Source organism: Myzus persicae, unplaced genomic scaffold (genome assembly GCF_001856785.1).
Source record: "Myzus persicae strain clone G006 unplaced genomic scaffold, MPER_G0061.0, whole genome shotgun sequence".
NCBI lineage: Eukaryota > Metazoa > Arthropoda > Insecta > Hemiptera > Aphididae > Myzus > Myzus persicae.
In genome coordinates this window covers 257,934-277,727 of record NW_019102013.1, presented here as the reverse complement: position 1 = coordinate 277,727, position 19,794 = coordinate 257,934, and the positions used below count along the sequence as shown (strand labels likewise).

General features: G+C 31.4%; 1 protein-coding gene across 9 annotated transcripts in view; it reads left to right on the top strand.

Annotated features, from left to right (window-relative positions):
• Positions 1-1,388: 1,388 nt before the first annotated feature.
• LOC111030999 overlaps positions 1,389-19,794 on the top strand; it is a 268,635-nt gene continuing 250,229 nt past the window's right edge. For all 9 annotated transcript variants that reach the window (XM_022310755.1, XM_022310760.1, XM_022310758.1 and 6 more), the window contains exon 1: positions 1,389-2,030. The gene's annotated coding sequence lies outside the window, so the exon portion shown is untranslated. The remainder of the gene's footprint in view (positions 2,031-19,794) is intronic.

The window sequence follows — 19,794 nt, the reverse complement described above, 5'->3', positions numbered from 1 at the left end:
TTTCTCCTCATTCCTTTTCCACTCATTTTAAAGTTATTAAATTTGTGGTAAACAATAAACATACATAATTTTTATTACTTTCTTATTATAATATAATACTGAGGGTAATCTATCTGATTTATCTTATTAAATTTTCCTACATTCATCCTGCATCGAGGAGTCGAAAATAAGTTCGCAGAAATAATATTATGTTTACGAAAATCTAGAAAATAGACGGTATGCACAAAGTGTTAAGCTTTAATAATTTTTGGTAAATACAAAATCTTAAATTGAGGTTTACGACGATTAAGTCGCATTGATCTGCGGCGCTACGATTTAGGTTCTGGTAATAATGTGTAATTGCATCCCTCCACATTTTATAATTTCCTTTTCTATCCCTCCACTTATTTTGAAACACTTTGACCACTGGTTATAATATATTTTTATAGTATACTAATTACTAATATCGTACTATATACGAGTATGTGTATGTGAAGAATAAAACATACATCAGGTCGACTATGACCAAAAACAGATGAAGTGATCTGGCTGTATTAAGTATAGAAGGAGAATTATCTAATAAAATGTTTGATAATGATATTTTATAAGCATTTGCATTGCAAATTATTGCAAAACGTTGGGGCGAAGTGTACAGCCAAAAATATGATAGCTAGAGACTTCAAATTGTCAAAGAATAGGAAGGGGTATATTAATTAATGATTTTTAAGAATTCACATTTTAAAGATTATTTCTCAGGGATTTTGTTTCAGCGAATAGAAATTGAATATATTTTCGTGTATACATATGTAGGTATGTGATTGCCATGGGTTTCAGAAAATAAAATAGTTATTATGATTGGATATAGGTAATCAACTAGTGATCAGACAGCAGTTTAACAAGTTCATAATGTTAGGTCTCCAAAAACGATACTGCTTGCATGAGCCAGTTCAGGCAGACACTGAATTAATGACAAAAAAATTCAATTCGGTTACAATACTCTGTGCAGTTTTATTTTCAACTTTGATTTTACAAGACTCCCCGTAACTAAACCTTCAACTAAACTCTTGTGACGTTCATTACTGGGGGCGTGTAGGGGGGCTTTGCCACTGCTTATTTTGAACTTTGGTCTTTTAGAACTCTAGCCTCTGTCACTGTTTAATCTTAGTTACGCCCATGCGGGGCTACATACCCACGACAAGGGTATAATACATACGCGGCCTATATTAACGGCAGTCGGACCAGCAGGTGCGTATTGCACTCGCGGCGGGCGGCAATGTATACGCACGCCGCCGCCGTGAGACATCAACAAGTCGGGCGGCACAAGCGCACACGCGGCGGTTAAAACGCGGGTCACCATGGTGACCGCGGGCGGACGAGCGGATGGTGGCAGGCGGGCGACATCATTCGCGTACGGGCGGCACGTCGCGTCAGTCGTCGTGTACGTGTACGCGCGCGTGTTTGCCGCTCTACAAACTGCACCGGACCGGTGGTGCGCGCGTGTTGTTGTGTGCGCGTCAATCGTATACTGCATACACACACGCACTTTAATAATAATATACGGTTATAGGTACACCGAACACAGGCTACCCCGAACACCCGCCACCCCAATCACCACCGCCACTACCCCCTCATTCACTCCGCACACGCCGTCATCACCGCCGTCACCACCACCACCACCACCACCACCGACGCCGACGCCACCTCTACCCGCGACGACCGCGGTTTTCGCGACTGAATCGCCGCCGCACCACCTGATGGATCCGCGCCGGACCGTGTAACTGCCGTGGTGCGACACACGACGACCGCGACGACATCGACACCGCGCCGCTCGCGCACCGCTTGCTTAGCCGACACGACCGGCACCCATACGACATTACCGTCGTCGTTGTCGTCGTCGTCGTCGTCGTCGTCGTCGTTGTCGTCGTCGTCGTCCAACCGTCGACTCGCCGGCCGCCACACTTCGTCGCGGTATCATATACCGCGACGGGCGACGACTGCGATCACAGCGTCCCGTTCGAATATCTTCTGGTTTGCGGTTGTCCCACTGCAGGGTGAGTGTTAAAAAAATTGTTCACTGTTATTATGTGTATATAATATTGGTTTCTGTGTTTTCCGCGAGTACACGCTGCAGCAGAAGAGAGAAATGTTTAGAAAAATATTTATTTTTCGCGGCCAGATCGAATCGAACTCACGCGTGGTACAGATAAAATTAGAAAAGATAAAACCGCAGTATATAACGTTGTAGATCGATCGTGCGCGCGGATATCTTCCTGTACGCGGCCTCAGCATGAGCGATAGCGGCAGCGGCGGCGGAACGCGATGCGATGTATCGTGCGACGCGGACGTCGTGTTCGGATGTCGTCGGCGAACTTTAGGCCAGGCCGGAAATTACGTCGTCGTGTGGTTGATAATCGTTATACGTATTACACGGGCTTTATTCACATCAATAATAATAATGTTCTACGGCAAATTTACTTCGTTGCCGGTAATTTCATGTTTTTTTTTTGTCCAGACACTTCGTCCGAAAATTGTGCACTTGTGTGTGTGTGTGTGTGTGTGTGAGAGAGTTTGTGAGTGTGTGTGTGTGGCCGCTATTTTCACCGCTACACGCGACGCCGCCGGGCAGCTGGGCCAACGCGCATCACGCCGCGGCATAATATTATAAAAATAAAATCGCGGGACGTCACGCGCGTCAACACCGCCAAAACTCCGTCGTGACAGACGACGAGGCGGATGCTGGGCAGTGGGCACTGGGCATATACATGCGCTCACGCGCGCGCGCACACACACACACACACACACACACACACACACACACACACACACACACACACACACACACAAGCACACACACACACATGTACACACGATATGATATAGGTAGTGGTCGCCTTCGGTGATACTGTTCAAGTCGTCTGTTTTGAACGGTCTACAGAGCGATTCACCAAGCATGCAATAGAACATTTAAATATATAGTCAAGGACTATATTATTATCAAATACTTAGATTTCTCGTGCCATTTAACTATTTAAGGAGCGTCCTGTGGTGGTATCAACTTCTTTCTTTCAAACGACAATCTCCACTTTTATTTCCAGAAATTGTTGATCAGATGGCTTTTTTGATAATTTTGACACGCTGAAGATTTGGGGTGTTAATGATTTGAATACATTTTTATGATTATAATTTCTAAAAAATATTCGGGTATAATAATAATACACAAAAACTTTTTGAGGACTATTACCTTTAGTTTAAACATTTTAATATCTAAATCATCATGTTCAAAAGTCAACCGATTTACTATTTGCTGGAAAAAAGGTCGAAAGAAGAAATAAAAATAAAAAATAAAAAAAAGAAGTTTGTATCTTCACAGGATACTTAGAATACTTCTTAAATGACACAATAATTCTAAGTGTTTGAAAATATGGTCTTCACCTAAAAAGAACTAACTATTCCAAAAATCAGAATTCGAATAAATTCATGCGGCTGAGCATGCTGGGTGATTCAGCCTGTATACGATTGTGGATTATATATAGTATAAAGTATACAATTATCGTCGTTATTAATATTTTCAAACGTCTTAACTCAGTGCTTTTCAACCAGCGTGCACCGAGCTTAGGATCACCAGGAACTGTTAAATCTTCTTTAAATATGGAAGCGACCGAAAACGTTAAATCACTCGTGCTTAACTTTGAACGATTATCGTTGTGCGTCGTGATTCCAATGAGACGCATCTTTTATCACTAGATTTTAACGAGATGCGCAATAATTGGATCGTTTATTGGATATTCTATTTATAGTTTCAAAGGCACCGTATCCGTGCTCCGTGTAATCCGCTTGGTTAACTCTTTATAATCATACAGCGTATAACAAATAGTTGAAAAGTGTATTAAACTACTTCACCGTATGGTATGGGGGGTTATAAATGACTATGGTGAAATCGTTTTACCCAAACAATGTTATTGGTGTCAATAACAATAGAAAATCCTGATCGCGAACCACACGGTTACACGGAATACGGTTATCTAATGTGTATAAATGTACCGTGTGTAGTATTTACTCGTATTGTAAATAATCAGTCGGTGACAAATTATTCAGATAAATACCTCACTTGGTACAGTTCGGGTATGTAATGAACGTTGTACATCGCGCGTGTCTGTGAGGCTTGGTGTGCAGTGAAAATGTTGTGAAAGATAAAATGTGCCAAATTTCCAGAAACGTTGAAAATCCATGACGACCCGTGTACCTCCACACTGTCATATTTTCACCGGGAAGGAAAATAACGAGTCCGTTACAATCGTTAATGCTACACTTGTACCTACACAACGTATCATTACTATTTATTTTAACCCAGGGGCTACTGACGGTTCGAATTTACCCATTTTAGCTCCCTTGAAAGAATTAAGCCCAAAAAAATGAACTGTAATACCGTAGTTTCACTAATTTGCAAAATTCATATAACTAGCGTGGACGACGGCTTATTTATGAATTTTGGATGTCAATTTGTTCAGCCCTCGGAACTCATTACAAATTATTTCATAAATTATGTAAATTATAAAAAAGGAACACCAAATAGCAACGAAAAATATGTATTTACTCTAGAATATGTTAACTCTAATAAATAACGGTTAAACTCACGACTTAAACAGTTAAAACCATTGCTAATAAGTATAATATTATTATGCATAATGCATATAATACAATTATTGTTTTTATTTGTTCAATTTTTTATTTTTATTATGACTTAGCTTTATTATGGGTTTTCTGTTAAAACATGTTTTCATCGTACCACTGGACTTCAAAGTTTCAGCATTTATTTAAGATAGCAAATTGGATCAAAAGCTTTAACTCCACAATTTCTCTTTAGTAAATAACAGAAAATATAATAGAGTTAACGAGTTCCTTTTATAATCATGTTTAATACAATTACTTGAATTGTTGATTAATCAAATTAATACTCAAAAGCCTTCGAAATAAATTAATTTAAAGAACCGTTTGTCAAAAAAAAGAGATAACATCATGTATTTTTGTAATCTATTACAATCTATCATATATACCTATATTAGGATTTCTGTGTAATGTATATAATATTGTATAATTTTATAATACGTCCTATAAAATTTAATAAGACTTCGTAATTTTAAATTTAATAGAAGTCTAAAAAGTTGGAATTTGTAAATAAAGAGAAATGGGTATTACATTTTTCTGCAAAAAAAAAAAATCTTTTTAAGTATTTTTATGCTGCACATCACATTTTCATTTTTACTTTTAAAAATAAATGAAAACTGAATATTTTTACTGTAAAATTACTCATTTTATTAATTAGTTCAATTGTTTTGTTTTTGTTTTGTGTTGACTATTAAGCGGTTTGTAATTATTGCGATGACACAATGAGTATATAAAATGTTTTAGAACCAAAGTATTGATAATATCAAGATCATCTTTGTTCCACCAAATGCTAAATTATTATAGGTATTAAGAGAAGAACAGAAACAAATTAAAATCATAAATAAACCATTTCCGATCAACCTATTCGTATTGAACAACAGTTGTCTTCTCAAAACCGATCTAACAACCTCCAGTTTTTATTATTATAACTATAATTATTTTCGTGACATATACTCTCATAAAAAATATATGCATAAATGTTTTCAAATCTCAAACGCTGATGTATCATTTAAACCGTTGTGAATCATCGGCAACGTGCCGGTGTGACCTGCCAACGTTTTACACTGACGACGATTATTTTCAATTTTACTGTTATTAATACGTTTGATGTATTTAATTACTTAAATACTGATATTGTAGAATTATCGTGCAGGTTTTTGGTCGCGAGTGGTACCTATACAGCCGTTTGACGCCGGGTAAATATTTCAGTAAAAATAGTCTACTGAGGTTGTTTAGTTTAATTGAAGGGGTTAAGGTTAGTTGGAGGGTGCCAATGCGGAAATGTCCCTTTGACCAATTTTGTGGACATAAATATATAAATATATAATATAATATTATATAATATATTACGCGATAAAAAATTATAACCAATAGTAATGATATCGTAGTGATAAACATTGTAAACTTGATTTAGTCCCGGTTAGTGTTTCATGCTGTGTGGATGGGTTCGGAAGGAGTTTAGCTTCAGTCGGTAGAGTTATCTCGTCAGCGATGTAATTAGTATATTATGTAATGGCTCTAAAAAAGGGTTTATTTTGAAATTTTCTTGTTTTAATATTAACCTCTGAAATCCAGACCCTGATTACATAATTGAAGTATAATATAAATGCGTATTTTATTATTAAAAACATAATATATTAGGTACCTATATAATATATTTTTAATTAATCAAGTTTTTATTTTTTGTTGCTTATCACTTTAAAATATTACAATATTACTATCTAACTACATATTATATGTAAAACTAAACAATGTATTTTGATGTCATATTAACATTTGTCGGTGCCGTTTTCAAAAATACTATAAAACGTAAAAACGACAGGTTTCACAAGTTTCAACAATGCTTAAATAAATAGAGATAATAATATAAAACATAGAACCATTACATTTCTATTAGTGGAAACTATAAATCGTTGTTGAACTATGTGAGCAATCACATATATATTTATTGCAAGGTAACAGTCGTTAGCCTGTTGATTCGCCACGGTTTTTGCATTCTGAATAATTATCAACATTTTCAACGTCAAAATAATATTTTTCGCTTGTGATTTATTTTTATGATTATGTATTAGATGACTGTATTGGCAAATATATATTTATATATAAATATATGTTTATCTGAATTTGTACATTTATTATTTTTAATTATTTCGATGGTAATTTATGAGTGAAGCAAAATACGTTTTCACATTTTACAATGCATTCGAAATAACAATTTCTTAAGACATAAACAGTAATCGTCCTAATAAGTTAAAAAACATAAAAATAATACCTTAATATATACAACGTATTATTATATTCTATATTTTCACAAAATAGTAGTTTGTATTACGTTTTGTTTTATAATTAGCGCGCAGGTTTTTAATGGATCAAATATTCAAATATATTTTTAGTGCACTCAAAGAATTTGCATAGTACCTACAGGCTACAACTTGGTACATTCGTGTAAAATGATGTTTAATAATTAAACAGCTTATTACGTTTTTCCATCTATAAGACGAACTGTGAACTACACAAGACGTATGTTATTATAAAGTTACAGTATCCAGCCTGTAGAATATTTCATTTTTGTAGAGTTCAATTTTCTTGTCGAAGAATAAATCTATTTTCATAACTTCTAATCGATTGAATAATACTGTAATAATAGGTTATCAATTTTCAAGCATTAAGTTTAAAAATGGCGGCACTATAGTTCAGTTCAAAATGAACAAGTTTTACTATAGATTTAAGACAAAACCGCGTACTTGAATGTATATTTACGATGTGTATCTAATTGTCTATCCGAGAAGGATTAATGCAGTACGCTGTTGTTTACCAGAAAATGTTACTTATGGAATTTTTACGTCAAAGGAATAAATAAGATACAACATAATGTATTGTGATTTGTTGAGGGTTTATCTGGTCTTAGACAACTTCAGTGTTCCACATTGTAGTGCAAATGCTGAAATAAAACCAGCAACATTGGTCAAATAAAAATAAAATTACACTTAGTATCTCTGCTTGTTTACGTGTAAGGAGACTAGTAAATTTAAAATTGAAATACAGCCATCCTATAGCAAATGTATGGCTCAAGTTAAATGTATCCGTAATGAAAATTGGAAGGTTATAATTACATTTTGTTTAGTATATTTTTCGTCAACAATTAGGTTTTTATTATAAAACGGGTTTCCAAGATAAATATCTATGTTTATTTTTTCCTTTGCAGAAAACTAGAGTCTTGAAGTATTATTGATTTTCCAATGCATACTGTAACATCACAACTTTTGTGGTCCTTTTGTTTAAATGATAAATGATAAACTTATACTTGAAATGGGTGTTATTCAATTGTAAAAATTACATTCTATATAAATTAGAATATTAAAAATAAAATGAATCTATAAGCTTAACTTTATTTTAAAAACAATTTCTCTTTAGTTGAAATATCAGCATAGTAATGTCTTACACATTATAATGCACATTCGTATACGGAAAAATAAGAATTATTATTAAATTATTCTGAAACAAAATTGGAAATTATGGAAATATTACCCAGAGGAACGGAATATCAACATTTAAATATCTGAGAGATATAAATGTCATTATTTGCGCAATTTACTTGTGACAAATGACTAGGTACTTTTTAAAAATTTTAACGCTAAATTTGTAAAATACTTGAATTTAAGTATTATTTATTCGAGGTAGGTATTGTGATATTATGAATAACTGTAAGGATATTTAGGAGCTAGTTTATTACCAACATTATTATTTCAAAAAAGAAGAAGGAAGGTACATTTTTATACATTTAAAATTTTAAAAGTGTACATAATTAGAAGTTATTTATCCCTCTAAAATCTAAATATTGGAGTGATAAATATCTTAGTATTCGTATAATTATATATCTTGAGGATTTCAATAACAGAATATGTGATATGAGTATATCTACACCCCAAGTGAGTAGATATCCACCTAACCTTATTTTAATTTAATGATTCTTGGGAACCGTGGCCATTGGATTTTTAATTACAACCAAAATAATTATAACATCATTTAAAATATAATTTGATTTACATTATGTATGGTTGCCTCCGTCTTATATAACTTTGGAGTAAGTTGGATATTCTAATAAATCAACGATTTGGTGTTGATTAGAACGGTTTGCTGGAAATCATAGTGTGGCATTTAGTTGAAAGATGTTGAACGGTTAGATGTGTTGAATGGCAGACGTAGATTGGGGTTTTTCATCCCTTTTCATGAGTTGTGGCCGCATATCCATGTGGAGCCTGTTGATGGAATTTTCAATTTTCCTAGAGATGCTCAGTGAGAACGGCCTTGAATTAGTGGTACTCATAATTTAATTTCGTTTGTATGTTTTTAGAATTCGTACCTCATTATAGCTGAGGGCTCCATGTGAAATATTGTTCTATGTGTACACTTTTAATTTTCTATTCATTAATAAATTATTATTTTTGGTTTGTTTTTTCAATAAAAAAAAAAAATGAACTGAATAATTTATCTATACGGACTTAGTACTTTAAAAACAAAAATGGATATCAAAATGCACACATTAGCAGAAATAAATTCAATACTTAGTATGAAAATATAATTTGAGGTATTGGTAGTGTATCGGTTAATATCTGCAGTATTTATTAATATATACAGATGACTAATTCATTATTTTCGTGTCCATTATTGTTGTTTATATATTTTATGGAGTAAAAAAACCCAACGTTCGCAGTAAATTTTAATATATAGTCAATTCCTTCCGGTTCAATGTCGAAGGATCAGTTTATTTAATTACATGCAAATTTTTTCACTCACGACATTATTAAATTTCATTTAAAAAGAAATCCAACCCACGTTTGAAAATGCTTACATAATAAACTATTTTTGACGTAATTTGAATTATTAAAAAAAGATAATAACAGGGCAAAGAAGCTTCTAAAAATTAATTGCTTAACCCTCACTGTAATAATAACTTGTTAAAAAAAAAATGCTTAAAAGACTACACGATTTTGTATAATTTATTTACTTAAAAATGTAAAATGTAATCTGCACAGTTTTATTCATTCAAAAGACATATATTATGTTTACTTTAACATTTTTGTTGCGATTTCTTAAATATATATTTGTTTTGTTTATGTTATCAAATGTAGGTTACCTACTTGCATTTAATAATTTTTTGTAAGATATAATTTATTACAATCGATTTCAACTGTTTAAAATTAAACCAAACCATTGAAATACCAAATAAATTATGTGAATCTACGTTCAATAAAGTTGCATACACGAGTCATATGATAAATATACGATTTACTTAACACTATTAAATAAATATAAAAATCTGTCCGACAAAAACAATTGAAATATTTATTAAATGGGTATTAAGTGTTTTTTTGATGTGATATAGGTATACAAATTAAAATAAAGTAATAATATATTATAATATATCATATTTTTCACATTAATTAATTGTCTAGAAATGATTTATCATGTTTTAAAATGTAGTCATCGTAATGAACACTATTGGATCAGATTGATGTAATTTGATGAATGTCTATCCATTCATAAAAGCAAATGAAATTAACATACATAATATTGTAGATGTTAAGTTTTTATGAGGTCAATATTGTGGTTTATTTATTTATTTTTTGAACCATAAATGTATAAGTAACCCACATATTTGTCACTAAAAATAAAGATTAAAATTGATATTTTATATACATTACAATTTCATACAATATACCGGTATCATATTATAAGAGGGGAGTTATTTTATTTTATGGTTCCAATATTTCTCTAGTACATACAACTTGGATCAAATCCAACATTTGATGAATTTGCTTACGTTTTATTGAGCATCTAATAACAATATACCACATGCAATAATAAAAACATTTTACCCATGCATATACGAACATGATTAATGATAAATTTATAAGATGTTTTCTTGATAAGAAATCGTTGCAATAAAAGTATAATATGTATTTTTTATTTCTTTTACTGTAATCACCTTTTTTAAACACTTTTTTTCCGCCATCAAATACTTAATTGAGAATTACCTTATAAATACTGTTCAGACCCACTCTACATTAATTACTATACCTAATGTTATAATACATTCGTGGAAAACGATGCATGAAAGTCAATTTATTTGTACAAGCTTGTTTCCTAGGTACGAACTAACACAACTCCGACTGAAGTTGTTGGAACACCAACAAACAATTGTTGTTTTAGTTAGTTTTAAACATATGGCATCCTAATACAGTATGAGATGCTAGAGATTTCAAAAATGTTAAAGAGCATTATGACGTATACGACGTATTATTATTTTAAGTAGGTACCTAGGTAATATTCAAATTATATCGTACACTACACGGTTTCTAAATTCAAAATTTTTTTTGTAAGAAATGTATTGTATACGATACAATATTGTCATCCACTTGAAAACATTATTGTTGTATATTCTAACGCGTCCTCGACGGGATCGTCGGCTCGATAAATCGAAATGAATAATTTTCCCTCCGTAGGCAGGGCGTCATGTATTTCGCAATATTCTGTTGAATATCCAGACTTTTGTACACAATAATGTAAAAAATTCGCGTGTAATATCATTATGATATATTTTGTATGTAGGGCGGCGGTCCAAACCGTTGCGGCGGCGAAAAAAGGTCGTCAATCTGGCCGACAATCAAATAATGATTGTCCACTACAAGCGGCCTGGCCATTACGCGTAGGCCCGTTACACGCTCTGCCTTCGCGTCTTGTGTCGCACACCTCAGTCCTCGGCGGCGACGTTATGGACCGGCGCCCAAAAATGTTAAGCAAATTATCATATTTGCGCAATTGAATACAATCGCTATACGTTTTGTAATTAGGTTTATATGTTCTGATTTTTATTTTTAGACCGACTCCGCCGCGGATACTACTGTCTACTACTACTACGACGACGACGACGATAATAATGATATGATAATCGCGTAGGTAGTTACACCTTATACGACTGTCGGTTAATAAAACAATAATGTCGCATAAGCCTCCGTGCAATCCAATCTGCTGCAGTGCATCACGAGCGACGACGGTTGCCGAAGACCTGACCGAGACGCCCGATACGGTGTCGCGGTTAATGTTTTACGGTTGTTACCGCGGTGACCGACGCGCGCATTATAATACACTGCAGTATATAGATATTTGGTGGAAAATTATTAAGCTAGTGTTTGGATTGCCCGAATGAATGACGAATTAAACGAGGACGATTTAAAAATAAATTTCTATTAATATTCTATTTCAGCTTGCCCCATTAAATTGGAGGTATTCCTATACAGGCTGTTGTGTCTAACTTATAAAACGTAACGAATCGCACGCTTTTGAGGCCGTATCCACGTCGGAGCATACCAACTCGGAGACATCGGGACATCGTCTGTACCGATATTTAATAGTTTTAATACTATACAAGTAGGAATTTCATTTCGATTAAAATTAATTATTTTTCGCGGAAAGGTTGGAAAAAACCGTTTCATAACACGGCTATAGAATTTAATACCGACGGGCAAACGAAACCAATCGGAGTAGAAGACGCGAACATTTTAAATATAAGACAATTTTTCAGACTAGACGGAATGGCGATTAGCGAGAATGATGCAAGACTATAAACAATATTATTATAACATTAAACCAACTGTATAGCAGTAAAACGGTGGTTCAGAGCTGACACGATAGTTATGTTACAGTTTTTTTTCAAAGACATTGTAATAAATCAAATAGACTCTAAACGAAAAAAAACAACATTTAATGTAAATAACATAAGATGCGTACAATAATGCCAATGTAGTACAGTGTTTGACACTGTGGGGAGAGCTTTTGATAGGTCGCAAACAACCTCGATTTTAGGAGTCATTTTTTTTTACTCATAATCTAGGATCACTGTTCTCACAGATTTTGTATTAATTGAGAATAAATAAAACCAGTGAAATGTCTAAAAACAATTTTTTTTATTTTCGAATTACAGTCGTTTAAAACCTTTAACTATTTGAAACAGTTTTATATTATATGCATAATTTCTTATAGTTAACGATAATCGAAATCGATTTTTGAGCTTAAAATTTCCTTTGCAAGTTTTGGAATTTTGCGATGGGTTGTTCTGAATTTTATAATAATACTCACGCTGTTACTTGAAACACTATTTTTACTCTACATTAAAAAATGTTTTTAGTAAAAATTATGAGAATGGAAAACATCTCTGTCGTCGTGGACCTCTAACATTATAGTTCATAAGATGAGTGAAAGCAGTACATTTTAATTTTAACTGATAAGGAATATAAACTATAAAGTGACGAATACAGTTTTACTTTTATAATAAACCTTAAAATTTAAGTTAAGTTTAAATATTTAAAAACATGAAATATTCTTATTAGCCTCTCAACTACGCAACAAGTCATGTGAAAAAAATTAATCAAATTATTCGGGATTCTAGATCCATGTTTAAAGTTTAGATGAGCGGAGTGGTGTGGCACAGTGGTACTCAAAACATTTAACTCCACTACTCAGTTTATTTAAACTCTAAATACTTATAAGTTGTAACTAATTAACAATTAGTTTGAATTTAAATTTGTATACATCAAAATATTTCGCTTTCGAAAAGGAAATTATTAATTCATATTTTCGTTCAAAAAAAGTAAGAAACTTAAAAAATTACAACGATAAAAATTTTCAAAATTAAATTTTTTGTTTATGACCCTCAATCAAAAACATTCATAGTTTTCATAATAATTGTGTATTACGTTAATAAATCACCTCTCAGTGAATAATATAATCTATACGATTATTTATAAATATGATTGTATAAATTATGAAACTAAACATTCAATATGACAATAAACACACTCAATGGGGTTAAATAAGAAACGAGGAACAAAGACCAGTGGTTGTAATGTAAAATAAATGTGTGAAATATTATAACATAGGAATTTAAGATTATAATATCCACAATGTAATCTAAAATTTATTTTGTCTGGTCTTTGATACCTAAAAGTAATTCTTCCAAAATGTCTTTAAAGGAACAGACGCATTTGAAGTCTTTAATTTCCTGTTTTAAAAGTATGAATTGGGGATTTTTCATCACTTGTAATCCTGCTTTCATGAACACCGTTGTCTTATTATTTAGGTGTATTGATTTGTCATTTGCTGTATTTACAGTTATCTCGTTGAACTTTTTTCAATGTTGTTAGTTATCAGATTGAAAATTTTGAACAGTGAAATGTAATGAAATAAGATATTATGATAATGTTAAAAAGCTTGAAAACAAATTGTTTGAGCAGTACATAATATGGTTTTGGCGTGCATAATTATCAGCGTTCTTATTGTAATTTGTAGACGATAACTACTTAGAACAGAAATACGTATAATGTGTACCGAGTTTTAAAGTATTGTTGAGAAATCGCATTATGCAAAGTTCGTTCGAGAGAAGTAGAATCGATGTTAAGAAATGTTTACTGGGAGAAGGTATTTGTGACTACCATTAATTGGCTAAGAAACCATGGAAATGCAATGATTATTATTAATTAATATATTATTAGTTACATTTGACGAGAAAAAGAAAATGTAGGTAATCTTGTTCTACGACGGCTTTGTTATTTCATCAAACTAAACTCAGTTTACTTCACCAGGAATAATAATATAATGTATTCGTACAAAATAGCTAGTTTCAGTTTGTAAAACTAATGAGGATTAGATAATACTTTTGTAGTACAAAGTTTATTTCAATGGTGTGTAAAGCAACTAATTTAATTAAGCAAAGTTATTTACTTATGTAGATTATTTAATACTCTGTTTTAACCAATGTGAAAATAAAATTGTAAATTGTAAATTGCATATACGAAAAAAAAATATTAGGTACATTGGTTTGTGCAGAGTATAGATACAAAAAAAAAACAAGATAATAAAACAGTGTGAAATTGTATTGTATTGTTAAAATAATACAATTTTTATTCATGGGTCGAATGTTAACACTATACATTTATAATTTTTAATCAATTCGTATGAATTAAAAATTTATAAATATTTCAATCGAATTTTAGAGTAATCCATTAGTAGTATTAATCACAATATGCATGCTTTTTATCAACTATACTACGATTTCGTATAAATAAGGATCAATTTGAGAAATTATTGGCTTGAAATATATTTTCCAAAAACGTTAGCTAATGAATTATTATTAAACAGTTTAAATATAATACGAGCGTAGATGCGTAGTCCCAATTAAATACATATAAATGCAATTAATTATATAAATTTAATTATACAAACTTTGCTAAAATTAGTTTGATTAAGCGAGATGTACGAAAATAATATTAAAAAAAATCTTAAATCAACAATTGTCTTATTGAAATTCGATAATTTGGGCTATATTGTTGATGATTATTTAGAATATATTAAGTAATGTTTTGTTTAAGCACATGTATTACTACTATTATTATTAAAACAATCATGAATAAAATAAATATTTAATTTACCATAAACTAATAGGAATATTGACAAAGTAACACTATTGTAGCTTAATACATAATATATCATTCAGAAAGAATTATTTAGACACTAAAAGCAATCATTATAAATTGGTAACGACTATTAAAAAGCTATTTGAATAATTAAAGACGAATTTTATTATTGAATCGGGTACTACAAATGTTTCAACTGATTGAACATGTCAAAACTCTTCTATAGTGCCCAACCAAACGTGATATTTGTGAAAAATAAGTTTTTTTAAAATAAAAAAATCGTTATAGTTTTATTTTGCAAGTCCGAGTAAAATAGTTTAGTTTACAAATAATTTTGTTTCGTTTCATATTATTATCGATCAAGTTAGTTTAGGTTATTTTTTTCGTATAAATATGATATTATATTACAGTAAGTTATTCATTCATATAAATTGTATACATTTAGGCTGACCCTACCCAGTCCAACCAGTGTTTAATGTATTAAATACACATTATAAATTGTAATATAAACAACACAATGTATTTTCACTTAATTTGACTAAATATTTATCACTTTTCACTTGAGTAGATATTTTGTTATAATTTTGAATACAAACAAATAACTGTTAACTGTTTACATTTTGCAGCATGCCTACCTACGTTCAAAAAATGTGTTTAGCATAAAAAAATGCAAAGTTTTTTAAGCTATAGTCAATATAATATAGTAGATATTTTTGGTGTTTGCGGTAATACATATGTAATATAATTAGTGTATGGCTTTTAATTATATAAATTGATTAATTGCAATTATAATGGAGCGTATATGGAAACAATAAAATAACAAATAATAATTGTGAATATTAAGCATAATTAGATTTTCAATAAATTACGTGAATTAATTTATAGTATAGGTCGTCTGGTGAAATAACATACTATAATTAATTATCGTTTAAATTTATAGCTAGGTAACTTACAAGCATTTGTATAATTTTGAATTTACCTCGATCGGCGCAAAAAATTAAGCTCCAACTTTCATTAGTTTGAAAATATTGAAAAAACAATAGTTTTTTTCGATGCTGGTTGTAATTAATATTGTTGTTAAATATACAATGTGCTAAAGTTTCTGGGAAAGTTGTGAAATTTTTTTTAAAATTAATTGTTTGATAAATATCAAACCCATGCTTGACCTAATAAAAGTTAAGGATACCACATTATGTGCCATATGTGTAAAAACTAGAATTTATATTTTATTCTGCTGTGTAAGCAGAAATTAATGCATTGAAAAGTAAGACTATTCAATCTAGGAAGATAGCTTGCACTTGAAAAATCAAACGTTTACCATTCTACAGAGAAACTCAAAGATTAAATGTATATGATTTATATTTACACTTTAGTCAAAAGTACTTAAGGCTTAATTCATCTTCATGAATCGAAAAAAAAGATTGCTGATTTAGCAAATGCAGATAATGCCTTTGAGTGCGTGCACGTCAGTCTGTAATGCACCAAAGCAACGGATTTAAATAAAAAGTATAATTTTTTTAGAAGTGAATAATATTTATAATATATTTTTAACGGTGACGTGTATTTTGATTCTCGAATTTGAAATCAACTTAAAATACATAAAATGTCGTTAAATCATTTGCAGAGATTAACAGTTGCTATAAGTGGCCAAGATCGAAGATAAGATTTATTAATAATATATATATAATATATTTACGTCGTTTCTCATTCAACTCCATAGAAACGAATTATTATATTTGTATATTTATAAAAATGTTTGGCCAGGTTAAATATTATTATGGACTAGGTATCTTTATAACTCGAGGTCGAATCGGGAAATCGGGTTTTCATTAGTATAGGTATACGATTTAAAACACGAGTTAGTCTTAAATAAAAAAACATATATTATTTTGTTCAATTTAAAAGACCACTATCTCGTTCTAACCTATAAAATCATAATAAGTACTCGCGTATAGAAATAATTTTTTTGGCTGATATGAGATTAAACTCGTATCATACTTTTTGTCGTAACAATAGAACAATATAAAATATATTGAATGAAATCTATAGATTTTTTAACTGAAAAACGCTGACGTTCAAGATTTGTTCAAGATCCGTTCAAGTGTCATTTGAACAATTTAAAATTAATATTAAATATTAATAATAATGAAAGTTCGGAATATTTAAACTATTGTTTGGTTTGTGGATAACCACTAAAGAAAAATAATAGGTATAGTCTATACCAGGGGTCACCAATTAATACTTTCCGTGGGTCACATTAAGAATTCGGAAAATTCTCGTGGGCCATAAAAATTCAGAGTAAATAATATTTATTATAATATGCCGATTGGCCAAAACTAATGTACAAAGATAAGAAATTATCGGTTTCTTTTCTCCTTGTCTGCGGGCCTGTTATAATTCATGCATCACGGGCCGGATGTGGCCCGCGGGCCGCCATTTGGTGATCTCTGGTCTATACAATTAATCAATATCCGAAATAATATTTTTAATTTATAAAGCATGTCCCAAAGTATATCTTTGGACATTTAATTGTTTTCACTTAAATTATTTATTTGTATTTAAACTTAAATAATATAATGCAAACTTTTTTTAACACTAATATAATAATGATTTTTAAACTTTCAACAAATCTTTAAACAATATTATAATAGTATGACCAAAATTCAAACTTCAAAACTTTAAAAAACGAACAAGCGATATCTCATTTGTTCAATGATACGTTACTTTCAAGATTCTTAATGCAGTGGAAGTATTATGATGGTTTTCGAATTATGTTTTTTTCTTCTGATAACTCTTTTTAAGCCATTAGTAAAGTTAGTGCTCGAAAAGCTTCATTTATTTATTTTGTCAGTTTTACACGAATCGTACTATTGGAATCGCTAAACATTACTCAGCTCAGCGTATTGTAACGTCTTAAGATACGATCGTATTATATTTGTTTTCAAGTTGATACGATGAGATACGATATGTCCCCATGACGCCTCGACCCGCAAAACAGTATCGTAAAAAATAATACAATTTTATTTGAATGAAAATATATTATGTAGCTGGTGAAATTGAATTTATTGAAATGAATCAAAAATTGTTTTTATGTAATAACCTAGCTATATATCATCCGGTATAGATACAACAAATAACACTGTTGTGATCTAAATATGTTTCTAGTTTCAAAGTCTTTCGTTCATATTATGTTCGATTCACGTAATTATAACATAACTTATACTAGAATTACTTGAATTTATGTGTGTATGAACAATTTTGTAGGCATACAACGAAAATGGTTCAGAATAAATCGTGAGAGAGAGGTCAGTATACAATAATATTAAATTATACACTCTTTACTGTATAATTTCATTTTGAAGGAGCACAACAATGAGTACCAAATCCCTTGTCGTTTTTGACAATTGTTGCTTACAAGAGTAAAACTCGGGTCAGGTGGACACTGTCTGCTTCAATTTATCAGACACCGTAGTACAACGTAGCACGTGAACTACAATTTATATTGTATAGGTAATATAAATAAAACAGAAAGAATTGTACACCCGAAATCATTTTTTTTTGTGCGCCAAATTTAAATACCTAATAGACCCATCCACACATTTTCGATCGATTGTAATATCAGTATATCACCGTATATTAACATGCGTCTATTTGAAGTATTTTTTTTATCACTGTTTCTTGTGCACGGTTAATTTAAATATTTCGCATTTGCTCTTGCAGCGTTTAATAAAAATGCGTACTTTGAACCCCTAAGCTATCGAAAATAATAATTTACACTGTGATGGTGGTTTTTTTTATGAAATGTTCAATAATAATAAGACGCCTGAATATCAAAATTATATTCCTACGAGAAAAAATGACTTGTTCAAAATTATTATATTTTTTGATAATATGCGGTCGTCAAAATAGTATAGCTGGCGTAACAAAAAATTGCGAAAAATCAAAATTTGAAAAATGTCATCGTGACGTATGCAATTAGGGAAGGAACAAAAAAAAAATCACGCTGTGTCATGTGTGTGTAAAACGTTAAGCCTCGACCGCGATTTCTACGCATACATATTGACACGCGTGTGCATCGGGCCGACCGTAATAATCGGCTTATACTTCCGTTTTAAATGTTACGATCAACCGTATTTCCGACGTGTACAATATGAGACATATACATAATGCTATTAATGTAATAAATCATATTGTATTATACATTATAGCCGTGTCGTGCCGTGTCTTAAGACAGCCGGCTGGGTACGACCACCATCGTCCCCATGTCTCCTGAAATCTTCTCGATTCTCGATGGCAATGATTGTCGTCGATTGTTCCGGAAGTCGAGTGTGCACATATATTTTTGAATAGAGATGAGAGGGGTAATCGCCGCCCAGCAACCGGCGACCGTCGCGTCTAATTAACTCACGACTGTACCTACGTCATATAAACAGTATACATATATTATTATGTAAAGCATTATGTAATATTATAATGTGTATTATTATTATATACATGGGTAGATATTACTGCAGCTGTTCGTATGCTGTTGTATGCGTAGGTATTGTACACCTACGTATATTATGCGATTTTACGGAAATACAGCGTAGTATAATGTTACGACTATTATTAATATTATTATCATCATCGTCATCATCATCATCATCATCATCATCATCATCATTATAATATTGACCGA